This window comes from Lathamus discolor, unplaced genomic scaffold (genome assembly GCF_037157495.1).
Source record: "Lathamus discolor isolate bLatDis1 unplaced genomic scaffold, bLatDis1.hap1 Scaffold_72, whole genome shotgun sequence".
Classification (NCBI taxonomy): domain Eukaryota; kingdom Metazoa; phylum Chordata; class Aves; order Psittaciformes; family Psittacidae; genus Lathamus; species Lathamus discolor.
In genome coordinates this window covers 704,489-719,070 of record NW_027069386.1, presented here as the reverse complement: position 1 = coordinate 719,070, position 14,582 = coordinate 704,489, and the positions used below count along the sequence as shown (strand labels likewise).

At 53.5% G+C, this 14,582-nt stretch overlaps 1 protein-coding gene across 1 annotated transcript in view; it reads left to right on the top strand.

The window, feature by feature from the left end:
* LOC136006853 (uncharacterized) overlaps positions 1-11,144 on the top strand; it is a 689,445-nt gene extending 678,301 nt beyond the window's left edge. The window contains exon 7 of the transcript XR_010609285.1: positions 11,115-11,144. The gene's annotated coding sequence lies outside the window, so the exon portion shown is untranslated. The remainder of the gene's footprint in view (positions 1-11,114) is intronic.
* Positions 11,145-14,582: the final 3,438 nt, after the last annotated feature.

Genomic DNA, 14,582 nt, shown 5'->3' with positions numbered 1-14,582 from the left:
CTCCATAGAATGGATTAGAAGAGATTAAAATGGAATGGTATGGAATGGAATGCAATGCAGTGGTTATGGATCATGGAGTGGGGTGGCTTGGAAAGGAGCTTGAGATCATCCACTTCCAACCCCTTGCCATGGGCAGGGATGCCTTCCCTAGAGCAGCTTGCTCCAAGCTGGCCTGCAGCACTGCCAGGGATGGAGCATCCAAACCTTCTCCATCCACGCCATCCCAGTGCCCCAGCACCCTCTTAGGGAATCCCTTCCTTATCTCCAGCCTGCAATTCCCTCTCGGAACCCATCAGCCCTTGTCCTATGGCTCCAATCCCTGCTCTTCCACTCCCTCCCAGCTTCACCACGGATTGCTTCATGATGCTCAGAATCATGGACGTGGCTTGGCCCAATGCCGAGACCCACAAGTGTTGGATACGGCAGGTCATGGTCCAGGAATATTATACGGCTTAGGATCACGGTTAGGGTTAGGTTCCGAATTAGGGTTAGGTTTAGGGTTAGGGTCAGGGTCAGGGTTACGTACAGGGTTAGGTTTAGGGTTACGTGTTCGGGTTAGGGATAGGGTTAGAGTTAGGGTTAGGCTTAACCGTAACCGGAGTTAACCCCAGGGGTGGAGTTAACACCAGGTTGAGCCTTAGGGTTCGGGTTAGAGTTACAGTTAGGATTAGGTTTAGGGATAAGATTAGGGTTAGGTTTAGGGTTAACCTTCACCAGAGTTAACCCTAGGGGCGGAGTTAACCCCAGGGTTAGGGTTTAGGATTACGGTCTGGATTAAGTTAGGGTTATGGTTAGGCTGGGTTAGGATTAGGGTTAGTGGTAGGTTTTAGGGTTAGGGTCAGGGTTACGGTTAGGGGTTAGGGTTACGGTTAGGGTTAAGGTTAAAGTTAGGGTTACCTCTAACAGGAGTTAACCCTAGGGGCGGAGTTAACCCCAGGGTTAGGGTTAGGCTTAGGGTTAGCATTAACCCTAATCGGAATTAACCCTAGGGGCGGGTTTAATCCCAGGCTGAGGGTTAGGGTTAGGGTTAGGGTTAGGTTTAAGGTTAGGGTTACCTCTAACCGGTGTTAACCCTAGGGGTTAACTGCCCAGGGTTCCTGCCCAAAACCCCATACATCATACAGAGCTCCAGAGCATCCCATAGGGATTCAGAGCACCCCAAGCGCATCAGAACCCCCCCATCTCCCCATGGAAGCCCCCATCGACACCCCTGACCCACCCCCCTCCCCGTGGAGCTCCCCCCATGGAACCTGCCTCTCTATGACATCAGCCCCAGCTCCAAGGGACCTGCATCCAGCACCCGTATCCCCGGGGCACTTGCGCTTTGGGTGCAGTGGTGCTTGCAGCTCCTTGGTGTCACCTCCTTGGTGTCACCTCCTTGGTGTCACTCTTAGCGGTGGTGGCAGCGATGGCTTTGCTCCGTGTCATCATCCTGCTGGCCTCGGCCTGGCTGGTGCAAGGCTCCTGAGACAGCTGTGGGTGAGTGGCTCCAGGCTCCAAGGTTCCTGGTATTCCATAGGGAGATGCTGCTGCTCCCAGCCACGGTCACACCAATGGGGAGGTGGGATTTGAGGAGCCCCACTTGCTTGCCATCAGCCCATGCGGTGGCACAGCACAGCTATGGGGCACCCCGTAGGGTCCTTTGTCCTGCAGCACCCTAGGAGGCAGGATGATGCTCATCTCTGGGACACTGCGTAGGGTCCCTTTTCCCTGCAGCACCCAATGGGGCGGGACAATGCTCGCCCTTCATCCCTAAGCATCAAGTGTTGGGCTTCTGCTTCAAGAGGGACCTGCGCTACCCGTCCCATGGCTGATTCTTACGGGATGTCGCGCATGGTCGGAGGCATGGATGAGCACCAGGGCGCCTGGCCACGGATGCTCAGCATCCAGTTCCCCACAGCCACCGCATTCTCGCACATCTGCGGGGGGTCCCTCATCCCGTATGAAGACAGGCTGAGGAAGTTGGGGCTTTTCAGCCTGGAGAAGAGATGGCTGCGTGGAGACCTAAGAGCAGCCTTCCAGTACCTGAAGGGGGCCTATAGGGATGCTGGGGAGGGACTCTTTGTCAGGGACTCTAGTGACAGGACAAGGGGTAATGGGTTAAAACTTAAACAGGGCAAGTTTAAATTGGATACAAGGAGGAAATTCTTTCCTGTTAGGGTGCTGAGACACTGGAATCGGTTGCCCAGGGAGGTTGTGAGTGCTCCATCCGTGGCAGTGCTCAAGGCCAGGTTGGATGAAGCCTTGCGTGGGATGGTTTAGTGAGAGGTGTCCCTGTCCATGGCAGGGGGGTTGGAACTAGATGATCTGAAGGTCCTTTCCAGCCCTAACTATTCTATGATTCTATGATCACCCCTCAATGGGTCCTCACAGCCGCTCACTGCTTCGTCGCGCAAAAGTAAGGGGGAGAAGGGATTCCAGCCATAGGGAATAGGCAAGGAGCAGCTCCCATCCCGTCCCCTTCCCCATCCTGGATGCACTGGGAAGAGCGCTCACGAGAAGGCTGCTTCCAGCTTGAGCGCCCTTGAGCCTAAGGCACGCTGCTTTCCTTTGGGAAGCAGCCGGAATGTGGCTCCTTCCCATCCCTCTTCTCCATAGAATGGATTAGAAGAGATTAAAATGGAATGGTATGGAATGGAATGCAATGCAGTGGTTATGGATCATGGAGTGGGGTGGCTTGGAAAGGAGCTTGAGATCATCCACTTCCAACCCCTTGCCATGGGCAGGGATGCCTTCCATAGAGCAGCTTGCTCCAAGCTGGCCTGCAGCACTGCCAGGGATGGAGCATCCAAACCTTCTCCATCCATGCCATCCCAGTGCCCCAGCACCCTCTTAGGGAATCCCTTCCTTATCTCCAGCCTGCAATTCCCTCTCGGAACCCATCAGCCCTTGTCCTATGGCTCCAATCCCTGCTCTTCCACTCCCTCCCAGCTTCACCACGGATTGGTTCCTGATGCTCAGAATCATGGACGTGGCTTGGCCCAATGCCGAGACCCACAAGTGTTGGATACGGCAGGTCATGGTCCAGGAATATTATACGGCTTAGGATCACGGTTAGGGTTAGGTTCCGAATTCGGGTTAGGTTTAGGGTTAGGGTCAGGGTCAGGGTTACGTACAGGGTTAGGTTTAGGGTTACGTGATAGGGTTAGGGATAGGGTTAGAGTTAGGGTTAGGCTTAACCGTAACCGGAGTTAACCCCAGGGGTGGAGTTAACACCAGGTTGAGCCTTAGGGTTCGGGTTAGAGTTACAGTTAGGATTAGGTTTAGGGATAAGATTAGGGTTAGGTTTAGGGTTAACCTTCACCAGAGTTAACCCTAGGGGCGGAGTTAACCCCAGGGTTAGGGTTTAGGATTACGGTCAGGATTAAGTTAGGGTTATGGTTAGGCTGGGTTAGGATTAGGGTTAGTGGTAGTTTTTAGGGTTAGGGTCAGGGTTACGGTTAGGGGTTAGGGTTACGGTTAGGGTTAAGGTTAAAGTTAGGGTTACCTCTAACAGGAGTTAACCCTAGGGGCGGAGTTAACCCCAGGGTTAGGGTTAGGCTTAGGGTTAGCATTAACCCTAATCGGAATTAACCCTAGGGGCGGGTTTAATCCCAGGCTGAGGGTTAGGGTTAGGGTTAGGGTTAAGGTTAGGGTTACCTCTAACCGGAGTTGACCCTAGGGGAGGAGTTAACCCCAGGGTTAGGGTTAGGCTTAGGGTTAGCATTAACCCTAATCGGAATTAACCCTAGGGGCGGGTTTAATCCAAAGATGAGGGTTAGGGTTAGGGTTAGGTTTAAGGTTAGGGTTACCTCTAACCGGTGTTAACCCTAGGGGCTAACTGCCCAGGGTTCCTGCCCAAAACCCCATACATCATACAGAGCTCCAGAGCATCCCATAGGGATTCAGAGCACCCCAAGCGCATCAGAACCCCCCCATCTCCCCATGGAAGCCCCCATCGACACCCCTGACCCACCCCCCTCCCCGTGGAGCTCCCCCCATGGAACCTGCCTCTCTATGACATCAGCCCCAGCTCCAAGGGACCTGCATCCAGCACCCGTATCCCCGGGGCACTTGCGCTTTGGGTGCAGTGGTGCTTGCAGCTCCTTGGTGTCACCTCCTTGGTGTCACCTCCTTGGTGTCACTCTTAGCGGTGGTGGCAGCGATGGCTTTGCTCCGTGTCATCATCCTGCTGGCCTCGGCCTGGCTGGTGCAAGGCTCCTGAGACAGCTGTGGGTGAGTGGCTCCAGGCTCCAAGGTTCCTGGTATTCCATAGGGAGATGCTGCTGCTCCCAGCCACGGTCACACCAATGGGGAGGTGGGATTTGAGGAGCCCCACTTGCTTGCCATCAGCCCATGCGGTGGCACAGCACAGCTATGGGGCACCCCGTAGGGTCCTTTGTCCTGCAGCACCCTAGGAGGCAGGATGATGCTCATCTCTGGGACACTGCGTAGGGTCCCTTTTCCCTGCAGCACCCAATGGGGCGGGACAATGCTCGCCCTTCATCCCTAAGCATCAAGTGTTGGGCTTCTGCTTCAAGAGGGACCTGCGCTACCCGTCCCATGGCTGATTCTTACGGGATGTCGCGCATGGTCGGAGGCATGGATGCGCACCAGGGCGCCTGGCCACGGATGCTCAGCATCCAGTTCCCCACAGCCACCGCATTCTCGCACATCTGCGGGGGGTCCCTCATCCCGGATGAAGACAGGCTGAGGAAGTTGGGGCTTTTCAGCCTGGAGAAGAGATGGCTGCGTGGAGACCTAAGAGCAGCCTTCCAGTACCTGAAGGGGGCCTATAGGGATGCTGGGGAGGGACTCTTTGTCAGGGACTCTAGTGACAGGACAAGGGGTAATGGGTTAAAACTTAAACAGGGCAAGTTTAAATTGGATACAAGGAGGAAATTCTTTCCTGTTAGGGTGCTGAGACACTGGAATCGGTTGCCCAGGGAGGTTGTGAGTGCTCCATCCCTGGCAGTGCTCAAGGCCAGGTTGGATGAAGCCTTGCGTGGGATGGTTTAGTGAGAGGTGTCCCTGTCCATGGCAGGGGGGTTGGAACTAGATGATCTGAGGGTCCTTTCCAACCCTAACTATTCTATGATTCTATGATTCTATGATAACCCCTCAATGGGTCCTCATATCCGCTCACTGCTTCGTCGCGCAAAAGTAAGGGGGAGAAGGGATTCCAGCCATAGGGAATAGGCAAGGAGCAGCTCCCATCCCGTCCCCTTCCCCATCCTGGATGCACTGGGAAGAGCGCTCACGAGAAGGCTGCTTCCAGCTTAAGCGCCCTTGAGCCTAAGGCACGCTGCTTTCCTTTGGGAAGCAGCCGGAATGTGGCTCCTTCCCATCCCTCTTCTCCATAGAATGGATTAGAAGAGATTAAAATGGAATGGTATGGAATGGAATGCAATGCAGTGGTTATGGATCATGGAGTGGGGTGGCTTGGAAAGGAGCTTGAGATCATCCACTTCCAACCCCTTGCCATGGGCAGGGATGCCTTCCATAGAGCAGCTTGCTCCAAGCTGGCCTGCAGCACTGCCAGGGATGGAGCATCCAAACCTTCTCCATCCATGCCATCCCAGTGCCCCAGCACCCTCTTAGGGAATCCCTTCCTTATCTCCAGCCTGCAATTCCCTCTCGGAACCCATCAGCCCTTGTCCTATGGCTCCAATCCCTGCTCTTCCACTCCCTCCCAGCTTCACCACGGATTGGTTCATGATGCTCAGAATCATGGACGTGGCTTGGCCCAATGCCGAGTCCCACAAGTGTTGGATACGGCAGGTCATGGTCCAGGAATATTATACGGCTTAGGATCACGGTTAGGGTTAGGTTCCGAATTCGGGTTAGGTTTAGGGTTAGGGTCAGGGTCAGGGTTACGTACAGGGTTAGGTTTAGGGTTACGTGTTAGGGTTAGGGATAGGGTTAGAGTTAGGGTTAGGCTTAACCGTAACCGGAGTTAACCCCAGGGGTGGAGTTAACACCAGGTTGAGCCTTAGGGTTCGGCTTAGAGTTACAGTTAGGATTAGGTTTAGGGATAAGATTAGGGTTAGGTTTAGGGTTAACCTTCACCAGAGTTAACCCTAGGGGCGGAGTTAACCCCAGGGTTAGGGTTTAGAATTACGGTCTGGATTAAGTTAGGGTTATGGTTAGGCTGGGTTAGGATTAGGGTTAGTGGTAGGTTTTAGGGTTAGGGTCAGGGTTACGGTTAGGGGTTAGGGTTACGGTTAGGGTTAAGGTTAAAGTTAGGGTTACCTCTAACAGGAGTTAACCCTAGGGGCGGAGTTAACCCCAGGGTTAGGGTTAGGCTTAGGGTTAGCATTAACCCTAATCAGAATTAACCCTAGGGGCGGGTTTAATCCCAGGCTGAGGGTTAGGGTTAGGGTTAGGGTTAAGGTTAGGGTTACCTCTAACCGGAGTTGACCCTAGGGGAGGAGTTAACCCCAGGGTTAGGCTTAGGCTTAGCGTTAGCATTAACCCTAAACGGAATTAACCCTAGGGGCGGGTTTAATCCAAAGATGAGGGTTAGGGTTAGGGTTAGGGTTAGGTTTAAGGTTAGGGTTACCTCTAACTGGTGTTAACCCTAGGGGTTAACTGCCCAGGGTTCCTGCCCAAAACCCCATACATCATACAGAGCTCCAGAGCATCCCATAGGGATTCAGAGCACCCCAAGCGCATCAGAACCCCCCCATCTCCCCATGGAAGCCCCCATCAACACCCCTGACCCACCCCCCTCCCCGTGGAGCTCCCCCCATGGAACCTGCCTCTCTATGACATCAGCCCCAGCTCCAAGGGACCTGCATCCAGCACCCGTATCCCCGGGGCACTTGCGCTTTGGGTGCAGTGGTGCTTGCAGCTCCTTGGTGTCACCTCCTTGGTGTCACCTCCTTGGTGTCACTCTTAGCGGTGGTGGCAGCGATGGCTTTGCTCCGTGTCATCATCCTGCTGGCCTCGGCCTGGCTGGTGCAAGGCTCCTGAGACAGCTGTGGGTGAGTGGCTCCAGGCTCCAAGGTTCCTGGTATTCCATAGGGAGATGCTGCTGCTCCCAGCCACGGTCACACCAATGGGGAGGTGGGATTTGAGGAGCCCCACTTGCTTGCCATCAGCCCATGCGGTGGCACAGCACAGCTATGGGGCACCCCGTAGGGTCCTTTGTCCTGCAGCACCCTAGGAGGCAGGATGATGCTCATCTCTGGGACACTGCGTAGGGTCCCTTTTCCCTGCAGCACCCAATGGGGCGGGACAATGCTCGCCCTTCATCCCTAAGCATCAAGTGTTGGGCTTCTGCTTCAAGAGGGACCTGCGCTACCCGTCCCATGGCTGATTCTTACGGGATGTCGCGCATGGTCGGAGGCATGGATGCGCACCAGGGCGCCTGGCCACGGATGCTCAGCATCCAGTTCCCCACAGCCACCGCATTCTCGCACATCTGCGGGGGGTCCCTCATCCCGGATGAAGACAGGCTGAGGAAGTTGGGGCTTTTCAGCCTGGAGAAGAGATGGCTGCGTGGAGACCTAAGAGCAGCCTTCCAGTACCTGAAGGGGGCCTATAGGGATGCTGGGGAGGGACTCTTTGTCAGGGACTCTAGTGACAGGACAAGGGGTAATGGGTTAAAACTTAAACAGGGCAAGTTTAAATTGGATACAAGGAGGAAATTCTTTCCTGTTAGGGTGCTGAGACACTGGAATCGGTTGCCCAGGGAGGTTGTGAGTGCTCCATCCCTGGCAGTGCTCAAGGCCAGCTTGGATGAAGCCTTGCGTGGGATGGTTTAGTGAGAGGTGTCCCTGTCCATGGCAGGGGGGTTGGAACTAGATGATCTGAAGGTCCTTTCCAACCCTAACTATTCTATGATTCTATGATTCTATGATCACCCCTCAATGGGTCCTCACAGCCGCTCACTGCTTCGTCGCGCAAAAGTAAGGGGGAGAAGGGATTCCAGCCATAGGGAATAGGCAAGGAGCAGCTCCCATCCCGTCCCCTTCCCCATCCTGGATGCACTGGGAAGAGCGCTCACGAGAAGGCTGCTTCCAGCTTGAGCGCCCTTGAGCCTAAGGCACGCTGCTTTCCTTTGGGAAGCAGCCGGAATGTGGCTCCTTCCCATCCCTCTTCTCCATAGAATGGATTAGAAGAGATTAAAATGGAATGGTATGGAATGGAATGCAATGCAGTGGTTATGGATCATGGAGTGGGGTGGCTTGGAAAGGAGCTTGAGATCATCCACTTCCAACCCCTTGCCATGGGCAGGGATGCCTTCCCTAGAGCAGCTTGCTCCAAGCTGGCCTGCAGCACTGCCAGGGATGGAGCATCCAAACCTTCTCCATCCACGCCATCCCAGTGCCCCAGCACCCTCTTAGGGAATCCCTTCCTTATCTCCAGCCTGCAATTCCCTCTCGGAACCCATCAGCCCTTGTCCTATGGCTCCAATCCCTGCTCTTCCACTCCCTCCCAGCTTCACCACGGATTGGTTCATGATGCTCAGAATCATGGACGTGGCTTGGCCCAATGCCGAGACCCACAAGTGTTGGATACGGCAGGTCATGGTCCAGGAATATTATACGGCTTAGGATCACGGTTAGGGTTAGGTTCCGAATTAGGGTTAGGTTTAGGGTTAGGGTCAGGGTCAGGGTTACGTACAGGGTTAGGTTTAGGGTTACGTGTTAGGGTTAGGGATAGGGTTAGAGTTAGGGTTAGGCTTAACCGTAACCGGAGTTAACCCCAGGGGTGGAGTTAACACCAGGTTGAGCCTTAGGGTTCGGGTTAGAGTTACAGCTAGGATTAGGTTTAGGGATAAGATTAGGGTTAGGTTTAGGGCTAACCTTCACCAGAGTTAACCCTAGGGGCGGAGTTAACCCCAGGGTTAGGGTTTAGGATTACGGTCTGGATTAAGTTAGGGTTATGGTTAGGCTGGGTTAGGATTAGGGTTAGTGGTAGGTTTTAGGGTTAGGGTCAGGGTTACGGTTAGGGGTTAGGGTTGCGGTTAGGGTTAAGGTTAAAGTTAGGGTTACCTCTAACAGGAGTTAACCCTAGGGGCGGAGTTAACCCCAGGGTTAGGGTTAGGCTTAGGGTTAGCATTAATCCTAATCGGAATTAACCCTAGGGGCGGGTTTAATACCAGGCTGAGGGTTAGGGTTAGGGTTAGGGTTAAGGTTAGGGTTACCTCTAACCGGAGTTTACCCTAGGGGAGGAGTTAACCCCAGGGTTAGGGTTGGGCTTAGGGTTAACATTAACCCTAATCGGAATTAACCCTAGGGGCGGGTTTAATCCAAAGATGAGGGTTAGGGTTAGGGTTAGGGTTAGGTTTAAGGTTAGGGTTACCTCTAACCGGTGTTAACCCTAGGGGTTAACTGCCCAGGGTTCCTGCCCAAAACCCCATACATCATACAGAGCTCCAGAGCATCCCATAGGGATTCAGAGCACCCCAAGCGCATCAGAACCCCCCCATCTCCCCATGGAAGCCCCCATCGACACCCCTGACCCACCCCCCTCCCCGTGGAGCTCCCCCCATGGAACCTGCCTCTCTATGACATCAGCCCCAGCTCCAAGGGACCTGCATCCAGCACCCGTATCCCCGGGGCACTTGCGCTTTGGGTGCAGTGGTGCTTGCAGCTCCTTGGTGTCACCTCCTTGGTGTCACCTCCTTGGTGTCACTCTTAGCGGTGGTGGCAGCGATGGCTTTGCTCCGTGTCATCATCCTGCTGGCCTCGGCCTGGCTGGTGCAAGGCTCCTGAGACAGCTGTGGGTGAGTGGCTCCAGGCTCCAAGGTTCCTGGTATTCCATAGGGAGATGCTGCTGCTCCCAGCCACGGTCACACCAATGGGGAGGTGGGATTTGAGGAGCCCCACTTGCTTGCCATCAGCCCATGCGGTGGCACAGCACAGCTATGGGGCACCCCGTAGGGTCCTTTGTCCTGCAGCACCCTAGGAGGCAGGATGATGCTCATCTCTGGGACACTGCGTAGGGTCCCTTTTCCCTGCAGCACCCAATGGGGCGGGACAATGCTCGCCCTTCATCCCTAAGCATCAAGTGTTGGGCTTCTGCTTCAAGAGGGACCTGCGCTACCCGTCCCATGGCTGATTCTTACGGGATGTCGCGCATGGTCGGAGGCATGGATGCGCACCAGGGCGCCTGGCCACGGATGCTCAGCATCCAGTTCCCCACAGCCACCGCATTCTCGCACATCTGCGGGGGGTCCCTCATCCCGGATGAAGACAGGCTGAGGAAGTTGGGGCTTTTCAGCCTGGAGAAGAGATGGCTGCGTGGAGACCTAAGAGCAGCCTTCCAGTACCTGAAGGGGGCCTATAGGGATGCTGGGGAGGGACTCTTTGTCAGGGACTCTAGTGACAGGACAAGGGGTAATGGGTTAAAACTTAAACAGGGCAAGTTTAAATTGGATACAAGGAGGAAATTCTTTCCTGTTAGGGTGCTGAGACACTGGAATCGGTTGCCCAGGGAGGTTGTGAGTGCTCCATCCCTGGCAGTGCTCAAGGCCAGGTTGGATGAAGCCTTGCGTGGGATGGTTTAGTGAGAGGTGTCCCTGTCCATGGCAGGGGGGTTGGAACTAGATGATCTGAAGGTCCTTTCCAACCCTAACTATTCTATGATTCTATGATTCTATGATCACCCCTCAATGGGTCCTCACAGCCGCTCACTGCTTCGTCGCGCAAAAGTAAGGGGGAGAAGGGATTCCAGCCATAGGGAATAGGCAAGGAGCAGCTCCCATCCCGTCCCCTTCCCCATCCTGGATGCACTGGGAAGAGCGCTCACAAGAAGGCTGCTTCCAGCTTGAGCGCCCTTGAGCCTAAGGCACGCTGCTTTCCTTTGGGAAGCAGCCGGAATGTGGCTCCTTCCCATCCCTCTTCTCCATAGAATGGATTAGAAGAGATTAAAATGGAATCACAGAATCACAGAATCACAGAATCCCAAGGGTTGGAAGGGGCCTAAAAAGATCATCTAGTCCAACCCCCGTGCAAGAGCAGGGTAACCTACAGTACATCACACAGGAACTTGTCCAGGCGGGCCTTGAATATCTCCAGTGTAGGAGACTCCACAACCCCCCTGGGCAACCTGTTCCAGTGCTCTGTCACTCTTACAGTAAAGAAGTTCTTCCTGATGTTAACGTGGAACTTCCTATGCTCCAGTTTACACCCATTGCCCCTTGTCCTATCACTGGATATCACTGAAAAAAGCCTAGCTCCATCATCCTGACACCTACCCTTTACATATTTGTAAACATTGATGAGGTCACCCCTCAGTCTCCTCTTCTCCAAGCTAAAGAGACCCAGCTCCCTCAGCCTCTCCTCATAAGGGAGATGTTCCACTCCCTTAATCATCTTTGTGGCTCTGCGCTGGACTCCTTCAAGCAATTCCCTGTCCTTCTTGAACAGAGGGGCCCAGAACTGGACGCAATATTCCAGATGCGGCCTCACCAAGGCTGAGTAGAGGGGGAGGAGAACCTCTCTTGACCTACTAACCACTCCCTTTCTAATGCACCCTAAGATGCCATTTGCCTTCTTGGCCACAAGAGCACATTGCTGGCTCATGGTCATCCTCCTATCCACCAGGACCCCCAGGTCCCTTTCCCCTTCACTACTTTCCAGCAGGTCAACCCCCAACCTGTACTGGTACATGGGGTTGTTCTTCCCCAGATGCAAGACTCTACACTTGCCCTTGTTAAATTTCATCAAGTTTCTCCCCGCCCAACTCTCCAGCCTGTCCAGGTCTCGCTGAATGGCAGCACAGTCCTCTGGTGTGTCAGCCACTCCTCCCAGTTTTGTGTCATCAGCAAACTTGCTGAGGGTGCACTCAGTTCCCTCATCCAGGTCATTGATGAAAATATTAAACAGCACCGGTCCCAGCACCGACCCCTGAGGAACTCCACTAGTCACAGACCTCCAGCTAGATTCTGCGCCATTGACCACAACTCTCTGCCTTCTTCCTTTCAACCAGTTCTCGATCCACCTCACTACTTGATCGTCAAGCCCACACTTCCTTAGCTTATCTATGAGGATGCTGTGGGAGACAGTATCAAATGCCTTACTGAAATCAAGAAAAACTACATCTACCGCTCTACCATCATCCCTCCACCTAGTCACTTCCTCATAGAAGGCTATAAGGTTGGTCATACATGACTTCCCCCTCATAAAACCATGTTGGCTGTTCTTAATGACCCCCTCATCCTTGATATGCCTAGTGATGGAGTCAAGAATAAGTTGTTCCATCACCTTTCCAGGGATGGAGGTAAGGCTGACCGGTCTATAATTACCCGGGTCCTCCTTCTTGCCCTTCTTATAGATTGGTGTGACCTTTGCCATCCGCCAATCCTCAGGCACCTCGCCCGTTTCCCACGACTTACCAAAGATGATGGAAAGTGGCCTAGCAATGACCTCCGCCAGCTCCCTCAGCACCCGCGGGTGCATTCCATCCGGACCCATCGATTTACAGATGTCCAGATTGCATAGCTGATCCCTAACCCAATCCTCATCTACCAAAGCAAACTCCTCCTTTGTCCTGACTCCTTCTGGGGCTATAGAAATCCGGGGCCCTCGGGGAGAGTCTGCAGGAGTAAAGACAGAGGCAAAGAAGGCATTCAGCACCTCTGCCTTCTTTATATCCTCTGTCTCCAGGGTACCCACTTCGTTCAGCAGTGGGCCTATATTGCCTCTTGTGTTAGTTCTATTTGCTATGTATTTGAAGAAGCCCTTTCTATTGTCTTTAACCCGACTAGCAAGATTGAGTTCCAAGGAGGCCTTAGCTGTCCTAATTGCCTCCCTACATCCTCTAACAACTGTCCTATATTCCTCCCAAGCGGCCAGCCCCTCCTTCCATAATCCATAGATTCTCCTTTTCCACTTGAGTTTGCCCAGCAGCTCCTTGTTTAACCACGCCGGTCTCCTAGATCCCTTACTTGACTTCCTACTCATTGGGACGCTCCGATCCTGAGCTTGGAAGAAGCGGTCCTTGAATGCTAACCAACTATCTTGAGCCCCTTTACCGCCTAGTACACTTTCCCATGAGACTTCCCTTAGCAGTTGACTGAAGAGGCCAAAGTTGGCCCTTCGGAAATCCAGAACTGTGGCTTTGCTAGGTATTCTATTCCTCCCACACAGGATCCTAAACTCCACCATCTCATGGTCACTGCAGCCAAGGCTGCCATTGACCGTCACCACTTCGACCAAACCCTCCTTGTTGGCGAGTACTAAATCTAGCAGCGCTGCTCCCCTAGTTGGTACGTCCACCATTTGCATTAAGAAATTATCATCAATGCACTCGAGGAACCTCCTAGACTGTGAATGACTGGCTGTGTGAGTCTTCCAGCAAATATCGGGGTAATTAAAGTCCCCCACGACGACTAAGGCATGTAGTCGCGAGGCTACTTCCAGTTGCCTGTAGAAAGCCTCATCAACTCCTTCGTCCTGATCAGGAGGTCTGTAATAGACCCCCACAACTGTATCACCCGTGCCAGTCAGCCCCTTGATTCGTACCCACAGACATTCCACTTGCTCCTCATCCGACCCCGGACAGAACTCAATACATTCTAGTTGCTCTCTCACGTAAAGAGCCACTCCACCACCTCGCTTTGCTGACCTATCTTTCCTAAAAAGGACATATGGAATGGAATGCAATGCAGTGGTTATGGATCATGGAGTGGGGTGGCTTGGAAAGGAGCTTGAGATCATCCACTTCCAACCCCTTGCCATGGGCAGGGATGCCTTCCATAGAGCAGCTTGCTCCAAGCTGGCCTGCAGCACTGCCAGGGATGGAGCATCCAAACCTTCTCCATCCATGCCATCCCAGTGCCCCAGCACCCTCTTAGGGAATCCCTTCCTTATCTCCAGCCTGCAATTCCCTCTCGGAACCCATCAGCCCTTGTCCTATGGCTCCAATCCCTGCTCTTCCACTCCCTCCCAGCTTCACCACGGATTGCTTCATGATGCTCAGAATCATGGACGTGGCTTGGCCCAATGCCGAGACCCACAAGTGTTGGATACGGCAGGTCATGGTCCAGGAATATTATACGGCTTAGGATCACGGTTAGGGTTAGGTTCCGAATTAGGGTTAGGTTTAGGGTTAGGGTCAGGGTCAGGGTTACGTACAGGGTTAGGTTTAGGGTTACGTGTTAGGGTTAGGGATAGGGTTAGAGTTAGGGTTAGGCTTAACCGTAACCGGAGTTAACCCCAGGGGTGGAGTTAACACCAGGTTGAGCCTTAGGGTTCGGCTTAGAGTTACAGTTAGGATTAGGTTTAGGGATAAGATTAGGGTTAGGTTTAGGGTTAACCTTCACCAGAGTTAACCCTAGGGGCGGAGTTAACCCCAGGGTTAGGGTTTAGGATTACGGTCAGGATTAAGTTAGGGTTATGGTTAGGCTGGGTTAGGATTAGGGTTAGTGGTAGGTTTTAGGGTTAGGGTCAGGGTTACGGTTAGGGGTTAGGGTTACGGTTAGGGTTAAGGTTAAAGTTAGGGTTACCTCTAACAGGAGTTAACCCTAGGGGCGGAGTTAACCCCAGGGTTAGGGTAAGGTTTAGGGTTAGCATTAACCCTAATCGGAATTAACCCTAGGGGCGGGTTTAATCCCAGGCTGAGGGTTAGGGTTAGGGTTAGGGTTAAGG